This window comes from Macaca nemestrina, chromosome 12, assembly GCF_043159975.1.
Source record: "Macaca nemestrina isolate mMacNem1 chromosome 12, mMacNem.hap1, whole genome shotgun sequence".
NCBI lineage: Eukaryota > Metazoa > Chordata > Mammalia > Primates > Cercopithecidae > Macaca > Macaca nemestrina.
In genome coordinates, this window is record NC_092136.1 from 97,828,975 (window position 1) to 97,844,546 (window position 15,572).

Sequence of the window (15,572 nt, forward strand, 5' to 3'; positions counted from 1 at the left end):
AGATGAAGGGAATTTAGAAATGAGACCACAAGTGTACAGCCCTCAAACAGTTACAGTCTAGTAAAGATATTTACAAAATTAACAGTATGTCAAGGAACAGTGCAAGGAGGACCTTAACTGAGAACTGCGCTCTGAAATAAAAGAATTTCCTCAACCTGCAAGATCAGGGAATGTTTCACTGAAAATGTGGCATTTGAGTTGAGCCATAGTACCCACATATTTGAATTTGTAAACCCAAGACCAAAGAACTAATTAATGCAGCTTATGACTCAAAGCAACAGAATGCAAAACTAAAGTGACTGGAAAATAATGAGTTTAGGAAGCATGCTTGTACCCAAGTTCCATAAGCAGGAACAAATTACTTAAGTTTCGATTATCAAGTCTTCTAGATGAAGAACACATTGGTGATATTTAAATGTGATAATTAAATGTGACAATTTACTTAAATCACATGGTGGATAATAGGTTCTTTTTTTTTTTAAATAAATTTTTTTATTTTAAAAAATTATTATTATACTTTAAGTTCTAGGGTACATGTGCATGACATGCAGGTTTGTTACATATGTATACTTGTGCCATGTTGCTGTGCTGCACTCATCAACTCGTCAGCACCCATCAACTCGTCATTTACATCACGTATAACTCCCAATGCAATCCCTCCCCCCTCTCCCCTCCCCATGATAGGCCCCAGTGTGTGATGTTCCCCTTCCCGAGTCCAAGTGATCTCATTGTTCAGTTCCCACCTATGAGTGAGAACATGCGGTGTTTGGTTTTCTGTTCTTGTGATAGTTTGCTAAGAATGATGGTTTCCAGCTGCATCCATGTCCCTACAAAGGACAAAAACTCATCCTTTTTTATGGCTGCATAGTATTCCATGGTGTATATGTGCCACATTTTCTTAATCCAGTCTTTCACTGATGGACATTTGGGTTGATTCCAAGTCTTTGCTATTGTGAATAGTGCCACAATAAACATACGTATGCATGTGTCTTTATAGCAGCATGATTTATAATCCTTTGGGTATATACTCAGTAATGCAATGACTGAGTCATATGGTATTTCTAGTTCTAGATCCTTGAGGAATTGCCATACTGTTTTCCACAGTGGTTGAACTAGTTTACAATCCCACCAACAGTGTAAAAGTGTTCCTATTTCTCCACATCCTCTCCAGCACCTGTTGTTTCCTGACTTTTTAATGATTGCCATTCTAACTGGTGTGAGATGGTATCTCATTGTGGTTTTGATTTGCATTTCTCTGATAGCCAGTGATGATGAGCATTTTTTCATGTGTCTGTTGGCTGTATGAATGTCTTCTTTTGAGAATGTCTGTTCATATCCTTTGCCCACTTTTTGATGGGGTTGTTGCTTTTTTTCTTGTAAATTTGTTTGAGTTCTTTGTAGGTTCTGGATATTAGCCCTTTGTCAGATGAGTAGATTGCAAAAATGTTCTCCCATTCTGTAGGTTGCCTGTTCACTCTCATGGTAGTTTCTTTTGCTGTGCAGAAGCTCTTTAGTTTAATGAGATCCCATTTGTCAATTTTGGCTTTTGCTGCCATTGCTTTTGGTGTTTTTTAGACATGAAGTCTTTGCCCATGCCTATGTCCTGAATGGTATTACCTAGGTTTTCTTCTAGGGTTTTTATGGTATTAGGTCTAACATTTAAGTCTCTAATCCATCTTGAGTTAATTTTCGTATAAGGAGTAAGAAAAGGATCCAGTTTCAGCTTTCTACTTATGGCTAGCCAATTTTCCCAGCACCATTTATTAAATAGGGAATCCTTTCCCCATTTCTTGTTTCTCTCAGGTTTGTCAAAGATCAGATGGCTGTAGATGTGTGGTATTATTTCTGAGGACTCTGTTCTGTTCCATTGGTCTATATCTCTGTTTTGGTACCAGTACCATGCTGTTTTGGTTACTGTAGCCTTGTAGTATAGTTTGAAGTCAGGTAGCATGATGCCTCCAGCTTTGTTCTTTTGACTTAGGATTGTCTTGGCGATGTGGGCTCTTTTTTGGTTTCATAGGAACTTTAAAGCAGTTTTTTCCAATTCTGTGAAGAAACTCATTGGTAGCTTGATGGGGATGGCAATGAATCTATAAATTACCTTGGGCAGTATGGCCATTTTCACGATATTGATTCTTCCTATCCATGAGCATGGTATGTTCTTCCATTTGTTTGCGTCCTCTTTTATTTCACTGAGCAGTGGTTTGTAGTTCTCCTTGAAGAGGTCTTTTACATTTCTTGTAAGTTGGATTCCTAGGTATTTTATTCTCTTTGAAGCAATTGTGAATGGAAGTTCATTCCTGATTTGGCTCTCTGTTTGTCTGTTACTGGTGTATACGAATGCTTGTGATTTTTGCACACTGATTTTGTATCCTGAGACTTTGCTGAAGTTGCTTATCAGCTTAAGGAGATTTTGGGCTGAGACAATGGGGTTTTCTAAATATACAATCTTGTCATCTGCAAACAGGGACAATTTGACTTCTTCTTTTCCTAACTGAATACCCTTGATTTCTTTCTCTTGCCTGATTGCCCTGGCCAGAACTTTCCAACACTATGTTGAATAGGAGTGGTGAGAGAGGGCATCCCTGTCTTGTGCCAGTTTTCAAAGGGAATTTTTCCAGTTTTTGCCCATTCAGTATGATATTGGCTGTGGGTTTGTCATAAATAGCTCTTATTAATTTGAGGTACGTTCCATCAATACTGAATTTATTGAGCGTTTTTAGCATGAAGGGCTGTTGAATTTTGTCAAAAGCCTTTTCTGCATCTATTGAGATAATCATGTGGTTCTTGTCTTTGGTTCTGTTTATATGCTGGATTATGTTTATTGGTTTGCGAACCAGCCTTGCATCCCAGGGATGAAGCCCACTTGATCATGGTGGATAAGCTTTTTGATGTGCTGCTGAATCCGGTTTGCCAGTATTTTATTGAGGATTTTTGCATTGATGTTCATCAGGGATATTGGTCTAAAATTCTCTTTTTTTGTTGTGTCTCTGCCAGGCTTTGGTATCAGGATGATGTTGGCCTCATAAAATGAGTTAGGGAGGATTCCCTCTTTTTCTATTGATTGGAATAGTTTCCGAAGGAATGGTACCAGCTCCTCCTTGTACCTCTGGTAGAATTCAGCTGTGAATCCATCTGTTCCTGGACTTTTTTTGGTTGGTAGGCTATTAATTATTGCCTCAATTTCAGAGCCTGCTATTGGTCTATTCAGGGATTCAACTTCTTCCTGGTTTAGTCTTGGAAGAGTGTAAGTGTCCAGGAAATTATCCATTCTTCTAGATTTTCTAGTTTATTTGCATAGAGGTGTTTATAGTATTCTCTGATGGTAGTTTGTATTTCTGTGGGGTCGGTGGTGATATCCCCTTTATCATTTTTTATTGTGTCTATTTGATTGTTCTCTCTTTTCTTCTTTATTAGTCTTGCTAGTGGTCTTAATAAAAGATAGCTGTCAGAGAGCAATAACACTCCTTATGAAGAAAGAATCAGCTATATTTATTTGCTTTTTTTTTTCTTATATATGTTTATCCTTCCACACCTTCTCCTCCTCTTCTTTTCTCAGCCTCTATGTTCATCACTTTATGGTATTCAAGGCAGAAACTCAAACCTAGTCCTTCATAATTCTGTGAACTGAGTTACTTAGCAGTTATTTTTATCACCACATTAAATAGGAGGAAACTTTTGATCCATTATCAAATGTGTTTTTGAGCAGCAATATATATGCTGGTAAGTATTTGTTGATAAGACATAGCATTGCCTTGAAAGGAAAAGAAGCATCATATATTCATCATTTTCCACCTAAATAACATGACAGAGCAGTATGTCACTCTTATTTCTTATTCAACCAACTAACCAGTGCTTTTTCCTTCTCCTAAATACTTACATTCTCCTTTCAGGAGATTTTGTTTGAAAACCATCTTCAGTCATGATGTAAAGAAAGAAAGTTTTTAAACTGATTTTGCAGCATACCGAGGGACTGAATTAGGTAGAAAAGCTGCATGCAACATTTCACATGCATGTAAAAATAGATACCCTTTTAAATTAAAGAGACACATTTTTGTCCTTGAATATTCTTGAGGACTTCAAGCGGAACAAAAGTTTACAAGAAAACCAATTTTTGCCTTCTCAAAATAGATTTATGGCTCAGGCTCAAAGTTAACACTTTATAGCAGTCCAATTTTAACATTTGCACAGTTCACTTTAAATAATAATAAATTCAAGATATTACATTCCATCTTAGATGTTTATATACAGATTTACTGAAAGGGATGTCTGATAAATTAATATCTGATAGCCCGAGTATAATTTATTCAATTCAATAATCAAATCTTTTGTTATGTAGCCGTTGTTTTTAATGCACAAATCATATCCAATAATCATGACAATTACATGTATTTTTAGAAGTTAAATAACACTCATGTAACTGAACATTGTTTGAATTTATTTTAAAGAATGTTAGTTTATTTTTAATGGATCATTCAAATTCACGAATAATTGAGTTCTTCGTGTTTTTACATAATATACACCATTTATTAAAAAAAAGTGATTTTGGTTATTAGATCAATAATTCATGAACATCTGCATAGAGTGATGGCTAAACTATTTTCATGTCATGAAAACACTGAAGTGAAATCATAATAAATTATGTTAATTAAACCACATTAAAATATTTTATCAAACCAAAAATGCTTTAATCTGCCTTTATTTGACATTTAAACTTAATAACTCATCTAAAAGTCACTTTCTCACCAATAACTGATTATTTGAAATAAATATAAATAATACAGCATAATAGATAACTGTGCTATTGTTACAGGGTGAAAATAAATTATTACAAATAATTTATGTTCAATTTGTACTATGTATACATATAAGCAGAATAAGACAGTGATTTGAAACAAAGATTTTAAATTTAGCCTAGTGCAACTTGCTATGATGGTTCTGCCCACTACGCTTTGACCATTGGACCATCATTCTCCAAGTTTCATTTTCTTCCACTGTAATAAGGGATAATGATATCTGTCATATGAAGTTGTTTTGTAGACTAGGTGAGGGATTGTATCTAAATTTCCTTGGAAAGGTCTGCAAAAATCACTTATGTTAGTTTCTTTTAAACAAGAAAGAAAAATTGAAAAAAAAAAAAACTTTAGAAGTTGTTAATTTTATATGGATAAATAATACTTAGCATTTTTTTTACATTAGCAAATAATATGTGAATGGAAAATATGACAAATAACACTGGTTGCGAATCTTGCTGCTAATTTTTTATTGTAGGTTGTTCTCACAGAATGCATTGTTGAAAGTATGACAGTGGTGCAACATGACTGCCAGAAATTCTCACCACACTATAGGATTAGTTTTCTACAAGCTGATAATGATCTTTCTGTAAGGGGTATAGTTGCTTTAGTGTTCTTTCAGGATATTCCACAATCTCAAAACTTGAGAATTTCTTTTTCTAACATAACAATATTAGATATTTGAAATACTTAATTTGGGATTAACTCTGAAAAGGAAAGACATGCGGAGGATTATAACATAGGAAGGACAATCCACATGAGAGCCTGGATTAAGGAGAGTGTTACTGGGCAAGCCATAGCGGATGTTATATAGCTGTACCTCTGAAACTGCACATACCTACCTTGAGCGTTCTTTCTTCGATTAAGATCACCTTCCACCCTGGCATGGTCATAAAAGAAAACCCGTTGGATTGCTCTTTCTGCTCACTTCTCACATCGTTGGCGCCGAGGAGAATTTGTTTGGCATGATGATAATACTGAAGTAAGTTATTTTAAGAGGTCAGCTCTACACTTTCAGGGCAGCTCTCATAATCTACTTGAACTTCTTTTGGAAAGTCTAGGTTCTAGTAAGAATGATATAACCTAAGAGAACAGACCTGACTAAGTACTGTGCCTTTTTTCTTCACCTATCTTCTAATCACAGGTAAAGCCAAAAGTAAGAATACCCCGATACAGATGATTTGGGGCTTCTTTGTTCACCATCAGAATCTATGCTAGAGAAAAAAAATGTAATCTCTGGTCTTAGTCTTCAGAGATTTAGTATGTAAATGTAGTACTATTTTAAGATGATAGAAATAATGTATTATCGTCTTATTGTCTTAAAATCTGTCATCTTAAAATTGAAGATGGTTCTCTATCATCTTCCCTTCCACTTATTAGTAGAATTCGACCAATAGGTAAGCATTTTCACAATGTTTTCAGGAAAGGACTGGTCCTATTTTTGTTTAGTCTGATATTTGTGTTTCTCAGTCACTCTCACAAATTGATATCTGTCCTTTTTTTTTTTTTTTTTTTTCAGCTTAGGAATTGTACACACTTCATGGGCACATATTACCCAAATGTACCATCTCAAGTGAAACTTCTTGAGAATATCCTACATGGAGGCATCTTGCCTCCATCTTAGATGAACTTGTCCACAGACCCCACAGATTCTCATATTTCTAGGAACTGGTTGGTTAAATGTGGTCTAACTTTTATTGGCTGAAAGTGACTTACAAGATTTGAAATGAATAAATTATAGCCTTTTTCTATAAAAAGACAGTTAAGCTGAATATCAAGACCTGTATATGTCTGTGTGTATTTATAGAAATTTTAAAATCTAGTAAACTTTCTAAAAATGTGTTCCCCAAAACATTAACATTTCCTTCCATATTTAGCTGGCTATTAAAAATAAAAATTGCATAGTGTTGGCCTCAGATGAACCCTACAACTCATGTAATAGGAATTTCGTCTGGTCCTAATTCAGTTCCCCAGCAAGATAGATGTTATTTCTTAATACAACATATGATTGTGAATGTGTAGGCTGTAAAGATAGATATTTATCCAGACCTAAATGCCAATATAACTATGCCATAGCTCTTACTAGAAAATGCTGTCACTTTTCTAGAGAGAAATATATAAAATTGTTTAATTTTATATACATATACATGTATACATACATATATATTCTTTAGGTTCAGGGGTACATCTGCAAATTTGTTTTACAGGTAAACTCATGTCACAGGAGTTTGTTGTACAAATTATTTAATCAACCAGGTACTAAGACTAGTACCAAATAGTTATTTCTTCTGTTGGGGTCTGCTTTGAGCAGATAATCTAGGCCTTTTGGATTTTCATCAGACCTTAGAATTTTGGCAAGTTACTTAACTCCGTGTGCCTATTTTTATCATCTAAAAAAATGAGTACAATAATTATATATGCCTCACAGGAATATCGTTATAATTAAAACAAGTAATCATATATAAAGCACTTAAAATAGTACCTGTCACATAATAGATCCTAATCACACAGATATGATTAGGAGATTTTTATTATTAGTCTTGGGTCCAAGTTCCTGGATTATACATACCAAATACAAAATATCAGACTAAATGTATAAGACCCTGCCAGTTTCCACTTACTCTTAGGTATTATTTCTCATTTATCTCATCTCTTATAGATAAATATAGATATTTATTTTTGGCATGGTTGTCCTGGAACCCATCATCTTTCATTATTGGACTGATGAATAATAGAGTCATAAGAGTAACAGATAGTCACTCTGAGACTTTAAGGCACTTCTTATGACGTTTTGTTCCAAACTCTTCTCATGACATTTAAAATATGCCTCGAGTACTTCACAAAGAACTTTTGCTCTTACCTTATTTATGTGAATGCTGATAATTAAAAATCACTTTCATCTGCCATGATTATATTGTTAAGGTAGAAAAGATTATGCCTTTTGAATGTCAATTAGAGCAGACATATTCAACCTCATTTACCAAATTCAGCTCAGAGGCAACCACATACAGAAATCTGTCCTTATTTTTAAATCTCATGAGCAAATCCCCAAAGAATATTTATGCCTGAATTTATTTATTTGTTTGTTTTTCCTTGTTTGTTCTTTATATTGTGATCTTGAGTGGCCTGTTCTGATTTTTGGTTTGCATTTTGCTTCACTAATGTGGGCAAGAATTTCTGCAGGTTGTTCATATTTTTTAAACCTTCTACTATGCCTAATTTGTTTCTACTACAATGAGCAGCATATTTCCTGAAGTAAGGAAATGATTAAAATTTCTGAGATGGTCTCCCTTACTCTCACAAGCTATTGTGAGTAAGTAGTAAAAAAGGGACTCTCCTAAGCTGTCCACATTGTGAGTTAGTGAAACCCACTTTGAAATTATTTTGCTGTATTCAATAAAAACTATCTATGCTTTAAATTTTAATCCAGGAATTTTACATCTCTAATTTATCTTAACAAAATATTTGGAGAGTTTAAAGGGAATTTTTGTACAATTTGTATACTAACTTTATTCATCACAATAATATTAATAGAAAAGAAAAATAATGTGCCAGCACAGTGAGTCACCCCTGTAATCCCGGCACTTTGGAAGGCTGAAGCAGAAGGATTGCTTGAGGCTAGGAGTTCGAGACCACCTTGGACAACATGGCCAAACTTCTTCTCTACAAAAAAATACACAAAATAGCCCAGCATGGTGGTGTGTACCTGTAGTCTCAGCTACTCCAGAGGCTGAGGTGGGAGGATCACCTGAGCCTGACAGGTGGAGTTTGCAGTGAGACCAGGAGATCACACCACTGCACTCCAGCCTGGGTGACAGCATGAAATCCTGTCTCAAAAATAAAAATAAAGAAAATAAAAATGATGTATCATTACTAGTGATATTATATTAAATGGAAAAATATATACAAATGTATATTAATTGCATGCAAATTGTTATGATAATTAGGTATGACAAAGCTGAAATGTTATTGGCTATCATTTTGTCTACTAATCATAAAAATGTGTATGTGTGTATATATATATTTCTATGGAATCTATTTTACATTTGGCTCTTCTCCATTTAAACTAATCTTGTCTTGGCACCTCAGTGAGGGAAGGTACAAAGTTGGAATAAAATAAGTTTAATCTTAGCCTCTAAACTAAATAATATATTAGGAAAATTGTATGCTAAGTCAAGAATCTGTCTTAATTTCCCTTCCTTTCTCTTCTTAGAGAATTAGAAATATCTGGGCTATAAGAATAAGAAAGAGCAAAATAATTGAAAGCAGGTAGATATGGGGATTTGAGGTCAGAGAGATTCTGTGCTTTCTTTTTTGAATAACTGGGAAGGTGTTAAACTTTACAGGAATTCTACCGATATTCTTGTCCCATATAAGCATGATGTGAAAGCAGTAAATTAAAATCCTAGGAACTGGGGCATATAGTCCTAGCAAGTGGTAGATAATAGAGTATCCTCATTCTGTGCAGTGTATAGTGACAGAAATATGGCATTAATAATTTCCAGGTTCCGAGAGTTCTTGAAATTGTGATGAGATTATCTACATGTAAAAAAGACCAGAGGAAAACAAACAAATAATAGTAATAACCATTAATTTAGTAGGAATCATGAAGATGAGACTTTCCACTATTGGTTAAATGGGTATTCAAGATAAAATTTAAATTCGGGTTAGAAATAAAATTAAAATTTTATATTTTGGCATCTGACTTTATGTTTAGCAAAATTAGTTATTAAAAATAATATAAACAAAATAGAGCATCTAGGTAAAGCTGGTAGATTAAATGGCTACATCAAGTTTTGCTCTTTCTTAAACCCCTCTATGCAACAGTATGGAAATTATTTTCAAAACTTATGTCTAGGAGAAAATGAAGAATGAGAGAAAAGTCACCACTGTAGTTATGAAACCGGGAACAGATGAACAAAAGATCAAGGACAGAATGGATCCAAGGAAAACAATTCCCAGGCAGGCAATGGGGATGCCACACACTAACCAATTTTGCACTTTACTGTCCTCCTAACCCATAAAATTTGGTGGTACCAGACACCTCTGAAAGTATGTGACTGCAGGCATGTTAGTTTAAATAAAGTTAGGTGGTTAAAAGTCAGCTTAAGAAAAAGCAAAAAGTTTCTCTCATTTGTGCAGCCAGAAGATGGACTTAATACCATTATAGCTAATGCTTAGTGGAGATTGGAGTATACACTGAAATCAAAGGATTAGAACATTTGCGTACTGACACCACCCTCTCCAGTTTGATCAGCATTCCAAACTTGGTTTCTAGAACCTGAACAGCAATACCTTTTACCAATAAATTAAAAAATGGGCTTCCCTGATATCTGAGCACATCAAAAAGACATTCCTAATGTATTGATATTGGTATTTTCCAAAGTTAAGGGCCAGGAAAATCACCTTGCCAGGATACTTACTGTTCATAGTTAAGTCTCAAGCCCTCAGAACTCGTAATCAGCTTTTGAGTCTTCAGTGCTTGAATACAGGAAATCAATTAAATGTTATTAGACACCTGATAACATTTGACAGGAACACCAAAGAAAGAGGAAAAAAAAAACACAATTTACAGGAAACAAATCATACAACATTTAAAAAAAAGCTTCAAATTTTGCATTAATATGTTAGAGAAATAGATGTTATTACCATTATAGAACAAGAACATAATATAATTCAGAAATGAATATTCAGGGAACATATAAGAGCCCTAAGCTCTTCTACATTAAAAAAAATAAAAGGGGGAAAAAGTTTATTAGAAAACTTTGAAAATAAAGTTGTAAAAAGTCCCCAGAAAATAGCTTAAAACAAAAAATAGGTAAAGAGTTGGAGAAAAAACACAGAAATATTAGGGGACCAATCCTATATAGGAATAGAACTTCAGAAATAGAAAAGAGAACCAAGAGAAGAAAATCATCATTGAAATATGCAAGGATAATTCTCAAAAGGGAAAGACAATGCTTAGATCAATGAATGATAGCAGAGCACATCGTCACTATATTATAGTACACATGAAACAAAAAGAGAATCTTACAGAGAAGAAAACGTCAGGACAAATGGAGTAACCACATAATTTATTATGTAAATCAGAACCTCTTTGATATCAAAGAGGGTACTAGCAATAATTATGCTGTATAAACAGGCATTAAAAGACACTCTTGGACAAATTGGGACATAAAAACTATATGTAATAACATAATCAATCTTTATGTAATAACATAATAAAGATGACTATTTTCATAGCAAGATTGAAAATAGAATTTTCAGGTGTAGTTTCTTCAAAATTCGAAGGAAAAGATTTAAAAACTGAAATCCTATTTTTGTCCAAAACGTATGTTAGTGTAAAGTCATTTTGACATATACCACATCTAAAATAAAAACAAAAGAAAAATCCCAAAACATAGTTGCTAGAAGATGTACTCTACCGAAACAAGGGGAAAAACAACAAGAAAGGAATGGGGCACAAGAAAAAAGATGTAAAAATGAAGAGAGATAAAGAAATAGTTTATGTTTGAGATTATGGTGAAGGAGGATCCGTGGTACAACAGATGGAGAAGGCTAGCAAATCTGAAAAACATAGGATAACAGTGTCCTGAATAGACTCACTTAGGAATATTAATTGATGGAATACATAATGTGTCTAAACTTCAAAGAGGTAATTAGATAATTGCTGAGGGTTTGGTGTTGGTGTTATTGTTTTAATAAAAACAACATTGAATACTAAGTAAATAAAAAGCATACAAATGGTTAACTTTCAGGAAAACAAAAAGTGGTGTGAGAAGAAAGGTTAATTATGGTTAATTGAATGGCTTTGATGTGAACAGAATTTAGAGAGTCATAGTAAAGTAAACAATGAATGTTGATCTAAACAAAATTACAACACGACTGTTTTGAAGGCAGGCGAATAGGGTAACTATGCATGTGTGGTGAGAGGTTGAGGGAGACGTGTGTGTGTGTGGAAAGAACTAAATTGTTATGTTGCATACTAGGAGCAAATAGTACATTCCTAAAACTAAAAAAATCTGAAGAGGTAACATCAGCACGTGTTTTTACAGGCATGAATATAAATAACAAAATAATTACTTAAAAGAGATTAAAAAGTGGTTGCTTCTGGTGAGCATGAGGTGCAAAAAAAAAAAAAAAAAAAAAGAGAAGCAGATGAATTTGTTTTTTTATTGAAAATCTTGTAGAAGTAACTGATTATAAGTATGTTAACATATGTGTTAAAACTGGTAGAAAATGTTTAGAGGGTAATGAAGTTGAAATACATAGAAATTGAACTGTACCTTCTTTTAGGATTCCATGATGCACTCAAGATTGTAGGGACTCTAGGCCATCCTCTCTCTTCTAGCTATCAAAATAACGTTTCAGATTAAAGGATATTTGAATCTATGTAATTCATACTTTGACTGGATGCATGATTCTTTGCTCTGTCATCCAGCACTGTATGCAGCATACTTAAGTTAAGCAATAAATATTGTGAGATGCATACCTGCACTGTTGCACTGCCTATAGATAATTTGATTGATGTAGATTAAAGTTATATGGGGATACTCACAACCAGACCAAGTAAAAAGACTTAGCCTAAGCAAAAATTAAGGGATCACAAAATTAAGAATGCCATCGAGGTCATTAGGTAGAAAGAAACATAACTAGATTTAGAATTTGAGAATGCTGCTTTAATTAAGTGGCAATAGGTTGTGATAGTGATGATGATGGTGGGGTTCATTGTGAAGATTAAATTATATATTTGAAGTCTTCTGTTGGATAATTAGATGCACAAATGTAGTTAGGTTTGATCTAATTTTCTTAACTTATGGCCAGTACACTGAAGTTCAATCTTAAATGAAGACAGGCTACAGAAATAAATAATGTGAGAATGAAAAACAATTCCATATCTGTTTACAATATGGGTTAAAATGCAATTTATAAAAATAAAAAGGACTTGAATATAAGTAGAAAAGGTTTGGCATAAATTAATGAGAGAGGCTGTGATTAGTGATAGCAACAATGAATATGTGACACCAGTGTCACCAGAATTAAATCAAACAAAATTTCAGAATCTTTCATTCTTATTGTCTAACTCGCTTCTGAAATGTAGATGAGCTTAGTTCTATATAACATATAAAGGAGCTTACAGTGAGAAAAGTTAAATAGATGGCCTGAAGGTACATAGAATGTACTTTGAAGAGCAACGTGTTAAACCCAATTCAATCTGGTTACATACTTAATGTAGAATTCACTACATTGTAGTACCCTTCTGCCTTATGCAATGATTGTCCTGTTCTGTTACTGTTGCCAACTATACTCTACTACTGCCTTCAATATTATCAATGATCTAAGATGAAATACTGAAGTTACAGGCAATTATTTTTTGATAAATAAATGTATGAAGTACCGATTACATTTTTGATGGTAAGTATTTGACATTTTAAAGTTATTTTCCTGGTAGAAAAAGTTATATTCCTTGGTCAGAAGAATATTCAGGCCTCACTGTACTCTGTTTCTGACTCATGGCATACTCCATTTTCCCTGATGCCTTTACATTACTATTTGCATTTAGTAAAATGTCGCTTTCCTGAGATTTGGAGCTTATCCTTCTAAAAGCATGCAGAATCCAAAATTATAGAACAGATAATCCTTTCTTAAGCACAGGTTTTTCAATGAAGTTACTTTATTTAATGGTCTTTGCTTACCAGATTTTTTTTCTTCTGCTATGAATAACAGCATAAGGAACATAAATGAAAATTGAAGCAAGCAGTCTTGAGCTTGAGTCACTAAACTTCATTTGAGGAAATGCATTTTTATTATATATAGTACCTTTCCTCTGAGGTAAAACGTCCATATTTTGTGTGAGGTATATATACGAAATTAACCTAATAATTCATGTACTCTTCTGCATTATAACGTCAAATAAAAATTCCACTCTCTTTTCAAAGTCTGTAAGCTCATTGAGATAAATATTAAGCTGTGATTTATTATATTCTCAGTTTAAATTTATCTAAGGAACAGCATAAACTTTTTTATTCAATATTGAGGATATCATCTAGCATGTGAATTCAAAACATGTGTAAGAATCACCTAAGTGAAACATCCAGCACAGTGTCTTGTATATAGTATATGTTTGAGGAATAAATTCATTATTTTTTAATGTATATATAAAAGATAGAAGGAAAAGAAAGAGAAAGAAAAACTTCATTTATTTTGGTATGTCACCCCAAGAGTCTGGACAATATGCTGTATATATTGATTGTTTATTGTTTTTGATACTATCTAATTTCAATGCAGTGGATATTATAAGTATAGGTTCCTTGGCACAACAACAGAATCAACAACTAGGGCAAAACCAAACAAACTCTTGTTCAGAAAAAAAATGACAAATATTTCAGTTCCATTATCATTTGCTTTTAATATGTCATAAAGACCAATATATATGTAAGGCAACAGACAACTCTGAAATACAATGAATTTTTTTTTTTTTCTGATTAAACTTACAAATGGTCTTACATTTGCTCAGGAAGGAGAGGGAAGCAGAGAAAACTGAAGGAAGAGAAAATCAACCTAACTGCTAAGGGCTCCAAATCACAGAGTGCATGCAGCCTGTGCACCAGTGCAGCCCAGCAGATTCTTTGCTGTCAGTTAAGCACTAAAAATGAACATTCATTCAAATGAAGTTTAAATGAATCAAAGTCTTTGCAACTGGCAACAAAAAAAAAAAAAAAAAAAAAAAAAAGGGAGAAAATAACATAATTTCAGTGAGACAGAAATAATCTATAGAAACGTCAATGATCAACCATATTTGGAAAACTCTAAGTTACTTAAAGCTGGAGACTAAAATGGAATAAGAAATATCAATCAAATCTTATAGATACTATATTAAGAGTAAAGAGTAAATGCCATGGAAAGTGACTACACAATGAAAATAAATAAACTTCTTGGAATTACCTCATGATCATTTGAGGCTGTGGATAGAGTCACCCTTTTATCAAGATAAATATATTCGATTGTTGATTTCTGTTGCACTAGGTCCACCTGCTTTGGGAGGTAGCTATACAGAACATGCACTTGAGTGCACATACACACACATTATGTTGGTTATATAAACTATGGTGCATACATGCAATAGAATATTATATAGGTGTAAAAAATAAGGAAAAAGTCTCTAAAAGTTGTGACAGAGTAATTTTCAGAGTATATTGCTAAATTAGCAGAGTGAGGAGAAACAGGAACACTCATTTGCTGCCGATGGGAGTGCAAAATGGTACAGCCACATTAGATAATAGTTTGGCAGGTTTTTTTTCACACTTTAAGCACACTCATACTATATGATCCAGAAATTGCCTTCTTTGGTATTTGTCTAAATAAATTGAAAACTTATTCTCACACAAAAACCTACAGATGGGTGTTTATGGCAGCTTTATTTATAATTGCCCAAACTTGGAAGCGGCCAAGATGTTCCTTAGTAGCAGGATGGATAAATAAAATGTGGTAATCCAGTCAATGGAATGTTGTTCAGCTCGCAAATGAAATGAGCTATCAAGTCATTATAAGACATGGAGGAAACTTACATGCATATTGCTAAGTGACAAAAGCCAGTCTAAAAAGGCTACATATTGTATATTTCCAACTAAATGACATTCTGGGAAAGACTAAACTGTTGAGACAGTAAAAAGATCAGTAGTTGACAAGAGCTGAGAGAGAAAAGTATAAATAGGTGATATAAGATGATTTTTAAGACAGCAAAATTATTTTTTTATTACGTGGTGAATACATGGCATC

General features: G+C 33.6%; 1 long non-coding RNA gene across 1 annotated transcript in view; it reads right to left on the reverse strand.

Annotated features, from left to right (window-relative positions):
• Positions 1-15,572, reverse strand: part of LOC105484306 (uncharacterized) — a 520,010-nt gene that overhangs the window by 345,597 nt on the left and 158,841 nt on the right. The gene's annotated exons all lie outside the window — the stretch shown is intronic.